Raw genomic sequence first — 10,057 nt, forward strand, 5'->3', positions numbered from 1 at the left:
CCCCAGCCATCCAATGCCATATAAATTGAGAACTGGAAACAATAGGAGAGATCAAGTTGAGACTCATAGTGTTAGGAATAGACAAAAAAACAATAGTTTGAACCATTTTAATCGTTATCCTCCCAGGAATAATTTTTCTGACAATAGACCGACATACGGAAGAGGTTGCTACAACTGCGGTGAATTTAACCACAGCCAGTCAAATTGTAGATACGACCATAAACTAAAATGTTAATTACTGCCAGACGAATATCGGTCATAAGAAGCAAATTATGTAGTATTTTGCAAAAGAACTAGAAAGATGGCCAAGATGATAGTGCGAAGAGTTTAGGTCTACCAATCGCCGTAATTTTATAACGATTATATATATTAATGCACAATCACTTTTAAGCAATAAACATGTAGTTGAGCATTTATTAGAAAAAGACAATTTTGATATTTTGTGTGTGAGTGAAACGTGGCTATATCCCTATATGAATGATGCATATATTAATATTCCCTCTTATCAACTTTATCGAGATGACCATGGCCGAGGAGGTGGAGTTTGCATATATGTCAAAGATTATTTAAAGGTAAATGTAATAAATAATTGCATTGAAAAACAGGAGGGCATTGAAGCTAAATGGTTATCAGTACAACACCGTAAATTACCGTCAATTATTTTAGGTTGTATATATCGTCACCCAAAAGCAAATGTTTCATCTTTTAATTATATTTCCGATTCTTTTAAAAAACGTAATTTTACGAAACAAGCCTATTTTTATACTTGGAGACTTTAACGACGACTTGCTCAAAACAGACAACAAAATGAATAAAGTTGTAAATAACCTAAAGTTACACCAACTCATTACAAAACCAACCAGAGTAACTTCAGACTCAGCAACGTTGATAGATTTACTAATTACTAATAATAAGGAAATGGTACTCGATTCGGACGTTATTCCAAGCCCACCGTAGGCGACCACGAAGCTATCATAGTTACCTTAAATTTACGTAAACCTAAGAAACAACCCATTCATAAAACTTTCCGATGTCTTAAGAATTATTCCCAAGTGAGTATCTGTAATTTGGTGATGAAAGAAACACCCACTTTGAATGGTATTTTAAACACTGATAATGTAAGTTCTCAAGTGCAAATTTTAACGAATGTTTTAACCAAATGTATTGATAAATGTGCTCCAATAGTAACGAAAGTAATCACCCGCCCCCCTAAACCCTGGATAACTAATAACATCAAACAAAATATAATAATAAGAGATAAATTACAAAACGATATCAAGAAAGATAGGAATAATACAATATTGAGAAATAATTTTAAAGAGAAAAAGAAGGAAGTAAAAATTGAAATGGATAACAGTATGAAACAACACTACAGGAACGAACTTAAAGTAATAAGAATAACTTACGTACTTCCTGGAAAATAGTGCGCTCAATTCTGCCCAATAATACTAACAAAGAATCTCCAATAGAAAATGAAGATTTAACTGACAAGGCAGAGAAATTTAATGAGTATTTTGCGAATGTAGGAAGAAAGACATATGAAAGAACGCAAGAAGAACTGGCCAGGAATAATAGAAGAGCACAAACCGATGAAATGAATACATTCCCAAACAATCAGTTATATTCTTTTAAACCGTCACCTGTTAACTGTGATACTGTCATTCTAGTCATTAGTTCTCTCAAAGAGTCAAATGCGTACGGATCCGATGGCATACCGCTCCGTTTTATAAAAGACACTCTATATATAATTTTATTTTACATTACTATAATTATTAATACATCTATTGTAACTAATATCTACCCAGAAACGTGGAAAAATCCCCATGTTGTTCCTTATTTTAAAAACGGAGATAGAGACGAAATTTCTAATTACAGGCCAATTTCTTTACTCCCGGTCTTATCTAAAATATTAGAAAAGATAGTATCAAACCAGTTAACTGAATACTTAGAAAGTAATCACCTCATTTCTGACAGTCAACATGGCTTTCGACCAAAACTATCAACGGAAACAGCACTATTAAAAATATCGGATAAAATCTACGATAACATAGACAAGAAGAAAATTTCCCTTTTACTACTTCTCGATCTGTCGAAAGCTTTTGATAGTGTGAACCATGAAATTTTGCTGGGTAAATGTCAGACACTTTATATGATCCATCCTGGTTCACAGACTATTTACGTAATCGAGTACAATCTGTCAGACTCTAAAAATGTTGTCTCAACCCCCAAAAACGTCGGTTTTGGTGTACCTCAAGGTTCAATCCTAGGACCAATTTTATTCAACATCTATGTAAATGACCTGAGAAATTTTTTAAGTGACTGTTTCATTGTTCAGTATGCTGATGACACTCAAATAATAATTGATGGCTACATCGATAACTTGGAAGACTTAGTACGCAAAGCTGAGGAGATTTTATATAGAGTGAAGATGTATTTTCAAATAATGGCTTATTGTTGAATGAAAGTAAACTCAATGTATATTCCTAGGCTCCAGACAATATCTAGCCGAAATCGGGGATAACATCAAAATCAATTTTAATGGGGCCATCATCGAACCTATGGAATCCGTAAAGAATCTTGGAGTGCACTTCGATATACATGACATTTGAAAAACATATTGATGAACTGCACAGAAAAGTTATGGGGACACTTATTTATCTCAATAGACTAAAAAATTTATTCGAACCAGAAACTCGCCTAATCGTAGTGCAATCATTAGTATTAAGTTTAATTCATTACTGCTATATAATATGGGGTTCAACAAGCAACGTCCTTATGCAACGAGTACAAAAACTTCAAAATTTTGCGGCTCGGGTGGCCATGGGTACAGTGAGAAAATATGATCATATATCTCCAATTTTACTAGAACTGGGTTGGTTGAAAGTGAAAAACAAGTACACTTTTGATGTTTGTGTTTTGGTTTTTAAAGTTTTAAAAAATGTTTTTCCGAACTGGCTTTATAATTTTAGAACCGTTGACTCGGTGACAGGGATGACTACAAGACAAGCAAATAATCTAGTGTCCAGAAGAGCCAATACCGATATAGGATCAAGGGAAATAAATACTAAAGGTCCACAGTTATGGAATAGTTTACCTGGCTCATTGAAAGACGAAGAATCCCTAAGATCTTTTAAAAATAAACTAAGAAAACACCTTTTAAACAATAATTATGCTTCGTAGATAAGTTTTATAGGAAATAACCGTACCTGACATTAGCCACGTCTCACGTCAATAACCGCTTTTTAAGACATACCATTATCTATGAAGAACATTTTATGTTGGAGTAATTTTACTAATTAGTGTTCTAGGAACAATGTTTTATAACCGAAATTGTGATTTTCCTAATTCAGGTTTTGTATATATGTATGTATGTGTATATGTATATATAGATATGTATACGTATGTATGTGTGTATGTTGTTATAGTATACTATGATTTTATTGTTTTAATAGCTTTAATGTGCGCTTTCTAACCTTGGTTGATGACCTGATGTAAATAGAAAACCCAATGTATTATTGGAATAAAGGATATTATTATTATTATTATTATTCTTGAGCTCTCCCCTCTGTAGCCATTGCCAATTGTCATCGCTGGCTAGTTCTTTAGTCTGTCTCATGTATTGTCCGTGCATTGGTTTGTTGTGCCAGTCCTCTGTTCTTTCTGTCTTTCTCCTGTGTCTGTATATTTCTGAGTCTTCGTCTACTTTTATTAGTCCTTCTTCCCATGCACTCTTTGGCCACTCGTCTTCACTGGTTTTCAGATATTGCCCCAGTGCTCTGTTTTCGATGTTGACGCAGTCCTCTATACTTAGTAGTCCTCTCCCTCCTTCCTTTCGTTTTATGTATAGTCTGTCCGTATTTGCTCTTGGGTGTAGTGCTTTGTGTATTGTCATTTGTTTCCTGGTTTTCTGATCAATGCTGCGGAGTTCTGCCTTCGTCCATTCCACTATTCCTGCGCTGTATCTGATTACTGGCACTGCCCATGTGTTTATGGCTTTTATCAATATTATTATTATTATTATTATTATTATTATTATTATTATTATTATTATTATTATTATTATTATTATTATTATTATTATTATTATTATTATTATTATTATTAATTTTTGTGAAATGTATCAATAAACGATACATCATTTGGAAACATTAATCACTTGGTAATACCTTAATTTAATCGACTGAATACTGTGAGCGAATTTAATTATGTATTCTGTGATTTGACATTCTAATGAATGTTTTCCATAGTACGTGGATGTGTAAATATGCACACACACATACAAACGCAGGGGTTGGGAGAGAGAGAGAGAGAGAGAGAGAGAGAGAGAGAGAGAGAGAGAGAGAGAGAGAGAGAGAGAGACCAGCAGAGAAAGATAGAGAAAGGGGGTTGTTACAAAAACAGGCCGACAGACTGAGGAATTGACGAAAAATAACACGACTTCACACCTGCATTCGACACTTGAAAGACAGACAGTGAGAGAGAGAGAGAGAGATGACTACAACGATACAAAAATTGTAATGGTAATCAGCACCAAAGGGCATTTTTATTATTATCTATTTCTAATGAAAGAGACTATTCCCTTACTTTTCCTTTTCTTAGTTTCATAACGAACTCTCTTCGACTGCCATCGGAATTTTAATGTAAATCATCACTCCGTGGCTTCACGACCTTCCTCAATATTTAAAGTCATCACAATGGAAATTTTCGCATATAACATCTTTGATAATCGAACCCTTGGGAAACGTTGCTATTTATTCTTTTTTTAATAGTCCTTAAACGATCCTGAGTAAATATTATCCCACTTGTGTTCAAATTCAGCGTATCTTGTCTGAATTCCTAGCTATTTAAATTTTACGTATAGAAGCGCTCCAAAGGACACAACATTATTTTTTATTCGAGTTGTATCTAAATAGGGCTAGAGAAAATAAATTTTCCTGTTTTCCAAATATCTATTTACATTTTACCTGGAATTCTCACCCTTTTTTTCAAGTGATGAACTTCGAAGTGATACTCAGCAATTTTCTTAGCTTATTCAATATTCATTTTGATGCATTAAAAAGAACATGATACTCGTTTTAAGCTTATAGAAATGTTGTCAGTATGAAATTCGATTCTCATCGCAAAATGTGATTACTATTTCATCCATAACATTCTTGTTTAAGTCAGTAACTCGAGCCCCTTTACATGATTATTCTTAGCAGCTCCGAAAGATTTCCCCATAAAAAGGTTTACCTCAGGTCAGGTGATATTTGTGAAACTGAGGAAAAAGATCTTGGCCGGAAGCTCTAATGACCGTTCAGCGAAATGACTTTGAGAACGACCCCTCTCATCACTTCCGCGTAAAATCTGAATTTGCTTCCAATTAAGCGCAGCTGGGAGCAAAGTTTGCTACTTAATGCAGGCGAGCGCAGCTCATATCCTGTCCGACTGCCCGCGGGAAGAGCGGCTGGAGGAATGAATGGGAGTTCCAAGTGCTTTTTTTACAGCCTCGTGGACCTGCATTTTTTTTTTTTTTTTTTTTTTGTATCTTGTTTTGAGACCATTATGACATAATATAGCTTCTAGGTAGTTATCCTCTACAATGGGGAATAGGTTATATGAAATTATTTAGCACGAATAAAACTCTCTCTCTCTCTCTCTCTCTCTCTCTCTCTCTCTCTCTCTCTCTCTCTCTCTCTCGAAGAAGAAGAAGAAGAAGAAGAAGAAGAAGAAGAAGAAGAAGAAGGAGCCCATAGGATATTTCAGCGATAGAGAGAGAGAGAGAGAGAGAGAGAGAGAGAGAGAGAGAGAGAGAGAGAGAGAGAGAGAGCGAGAGAGAGAGAGAGAGAGAGAGAGAGAGAGAGAGAGAATAAGTTATTTAAGTTATTTTATATGAAATGGTTTGGTTTTTTGCGAGTTCCTTGAGGTATGCAGTTGGTGAGAGCAGTAACTGGCTCTTTTCCGAAAGTTACTGAGCCAACCAGGGGAGTGCTTGGATCCTTCGAGACAAACCAGAGAGAGATGGGACAATGTCACCACTGAAAAATATTGCTAGATTACCAGACAATGTTTGAATGGTTTTATAAACGTTATAGCCAGGCTCAAGTAGCACTAATAATAATAATAATAATAATAATAATAATAATAATAATAATAATAATAATAATAATCACCATGCGCCCAAATGGATGACCACAGGAAGAACATCCTTAGTACAAAAAGACAAGAGTAAAGGAAATATAGCCAGTAACTACAGGCCTATCACCTGCTTACCTACCAATACTACCAATAAAGTTACTAACAGGTATCATCAGTTGAAGGCTATACAACTACCTAGAGGCTTAATTTTCACTTAATTTTGCTTAATAATTAATTCAAGAACTAACTAAACTTTGTGTTTTCAAGTAAAAGTAAATTTCCCTGAGGTTGTGAATTTCACTTATAAATTTTGAGTTGAAAAATAAATTTGTTGTATTTAAGATTTTCATAACGTGCACTTCTCAGTGGAGCGTAAGTACAACCTCCCCATTTCTCTGGAAATTCTTCAGTGATGCTACATATCATCATCACCCATCCATTTGTTTGTCTGTTTGTATGGTGTTTTTACATTGCATAGAACCAGTGGTTATTCATCAACGGGACCAACGGCTTTACATGACTTCCAAACCACGACGAGAGTGAACTTCTATCACCAGAAATACACATCTCTAATCCCTCAATGGAATGTCTGTGAATCAAACTCGCGGCCACCGAGGTGGCAGGGCAACACCATACCGACCACGCCACTGAGGCGCTTCACCCATTCATTAGATCTGCCGATTGTTCAAATCGGAATTTGTTCAGCTGAACGAAAACTTCCATAAATGGCCTTTTAAAGAAATGAATCTTTTAAGGGGACAATTTACTCACAGCTTTGAAACGAACCTTATGACAATGGTTGTTGTATTCTCGATTTCATATGAGAATAATTCGTGCCCTTTTGAACGATCAAATGAAGGTTCTTGCGACATGATCAATTCTGGTGGATCAATACTCAGTCAGAAATGATAATTTGCCACTTTACCAATTTGATCCACTAAAAGTAGTATAAGTTACGAGTGGTCTGAACCCCAGACATTTATTAGTTCAATGTTCTATACAGGTATGCAGTTGAAGAATGTCGCAAACATAGATTTGCTTTGTTCAGGAAAAAATAAATGAAATTGCCCATTTCTGGAGACTTTATTCAAAAAACAACAATCACTGCAAAACAATGTTAAAAAAAAGAATCCACAAATGTGCAATTGAACCTAAAATTGAAAGTGAAACACACAATACAGAAATAGTCTTTCCAGATGTAAGAGGTGATGAAGCTAGACAATTCATTTGCGGATATATATATATATATATATATATATATATATATATATATATATATATATATATATATATATATGTGTGTGTGTGTGTGTGTGTGTGTGTGTGTGTGTGTGTGTGTATAAATTATTCTAAACTTATTTATAAATACGGTGTTTTATTTAATTATTCATTTTTTATCAATAGACTCGTATAACAAATGGAATGAAAGAGTCCAGGAAGAAATCTGATCAGTGAAAACTTATTTTGTAATAGAAATAATATAAAGAGTTGTTTGCATTTATCTCAGTTCCTGTCATCCGATGTTAGTGACCCTGTGTTAATTTCCACCTGCATCGCAGTTCTCCTCAGCAGCACCAACCAGACTCAACTGAGCCGCCGAGGACCAGCTCTTCCCCCTCCCGGTGCTGGAAGAGAAAAATAGACAGTCAGCATTATTACTGACGCTTTCATTTGAAAGTGGCGCCTCACATTGCATAATAAGCACACGTTCTCTTCCCAAAGCCGACAAAGCCACTTTCGGTATGGATATAATTGTAATGAATAACTTTTGTGTAAGAAAACACTAAATATGCCAATTTTCAATTAAATTTGCAGTGTACAAGAGGCACATGCACACACACACACACACACACACACACACACACACACACACACATATATATATATATATATATATATATATATATATATATATATATATATATATATATATATATATATATATATATGCAGAAGCCAGGTACTATGTCGTACCTCTAAGTAAATGGGGATACAATCCACAATGAAGTAAAATCCTCTTGTAGTTTAAAATATATATTCTTGTACAGGATTAAAGCTTTCGACCATCACTTTAGTGTACAAGACCACAGTTGATGGTCGAAAGCTTTAATCCTGTACAAGAATATATATTTTAAACTACAAGAGGATTTTACTTCATTGTGGATTGTATCCCCATATTATCTAATATACTATACTATTATATATATATATATTATATAATAATATTATACATATATATATATATATATATTATATTAATATATAACATAGATATATATATATATATAATACATATTATTTTTATTTTTATATATTAATATTATAATATATTATATATATATCACACATATCCACCGGTGAAAAATAATAGACAGGGTGTAGGTCCTGACCGGTTTTGACTTTATTTTCAAGCCATTGACAGAGGACTGATATATAGTATTAGAATTCACAAGTATATACTACAGAGACAGTACTGACGAACATATACACAACCGTTTGAGACTGCAGATCCACCCACAGGCAGGTGCCAAGGTAGGAGTGGCTTTCAAAAATCATTTGGCTAAAATTTACAATAAATTCTCAAGGGATACTACCGATTAGGGTACCCACCAGACAACAAGTCCACACCTGACAGGTGTCAGGGAAGCGGGGTTGGACATCTCATTACCACTACTGCCCCGTTACTGAGTTTACAAATATAATAATCCTAGTTCCGTACATTTCTAATGCCTACCTTAAAATTTAAACAGTTTACAAATTTCTTTTGATATTAAAGGATCAAGTTTATACATTCCTTGACTGATGTTCATATTATTATTGTAACTTTTTTTTATAAAACTAGATTCAATGATATTCCTTTCCATTGCATTATTAGAACACACAAGCTTTTTTGCCCCTTCCCAGTTAATAGCATGATTGTTCTCACTAACATGTACAAAAATACCACTATATCCCTGTGCATATCGCACACATTGTTTATGTTGTTCTATTCTTTTTCCAGTGCTTTCCCCGTTTGACCAATATATATAAAAGTTGTCACAAGACTTACACGGAATTTTATATACACATCCTTTAACATTGTCGGGTGAGTTCTTAATAAGTACCTGTTTCATTGTTTTATTGTTTTTAAAATCTACATTAACACCAAAACTCTTCAGGAGATGTGGGATATCTTTCATATTATTATTATTATAAGGTAGTACAAGCAAATTTTTGTTGTTATAAGGTTCTTTTTTATTTTGATACATGGTCTTTTTTGCCGCTTCTAATGCATAGTTTAGTACACTATCTGGATATTTCAGTTTCTTGCCTGTATTCCGAATCTTATCTATCTCCTCATCTATATATTCCGGGCACTGATCTTTTAACCTTATTGCTTTGTCCAGAATAGAAATGTGCATAGGAAGAAATATTAGGGTTTTCTGTAAACCCCATATTTAAACCCACTACTATTTTGCCGTATGAGGACATCCAAAAAGGGTAGGCATCCATCTTTTTCCATTTCCATAGTAAATTTAATTAATGGTACTAATTGATTTAACCTGGCAAAAAAGGTATTTACATCTTCGTTCTCTGGCCATACACAAATTATGTCGTCAACATATCTAAACCAAGATACATTGCCTGGAATTATATTGTTTAAAATTTTCTTTTCAAAAAATTCTATATATAAATTACTTAGCACTGGAGACAGAGGGTTTCCCATTACCATACCAAAATTTTGAGAGTAAAATTTTCCATTGAATTCAAATTTAGTCTTTTACACATAATTTGATCAGTTCGATTAAGGTATTTTTTGAAAATGGAATATCCAGCTGTTTGTTTTCTAATAGATCGTCAATAGTAATTTTAAACAAAAATTAATATATAGAAAAAATGGAAAGTCTTTTGGGGGATCATATACTTATAAAGAATTAAATAAGAACCCGATAGACAGTGT

This window comes from Macrobrachium nipponense, chromosome 25 (assembly GCF_015104395.2).
Source record: "Macrobrachium nipponense isolate FS-2020 chromosome 25, ASM1510439v2, whole genome shotgun sequence".
In the NCBI taxonomy this organism is placed as follows: domain Eukaryota; kingdom Metazoa; phylum Arthropoda; class Malacostraca; order Decapoda; family Palaemonidae; genus Macrobrachium; species Macrobrachium nipponense.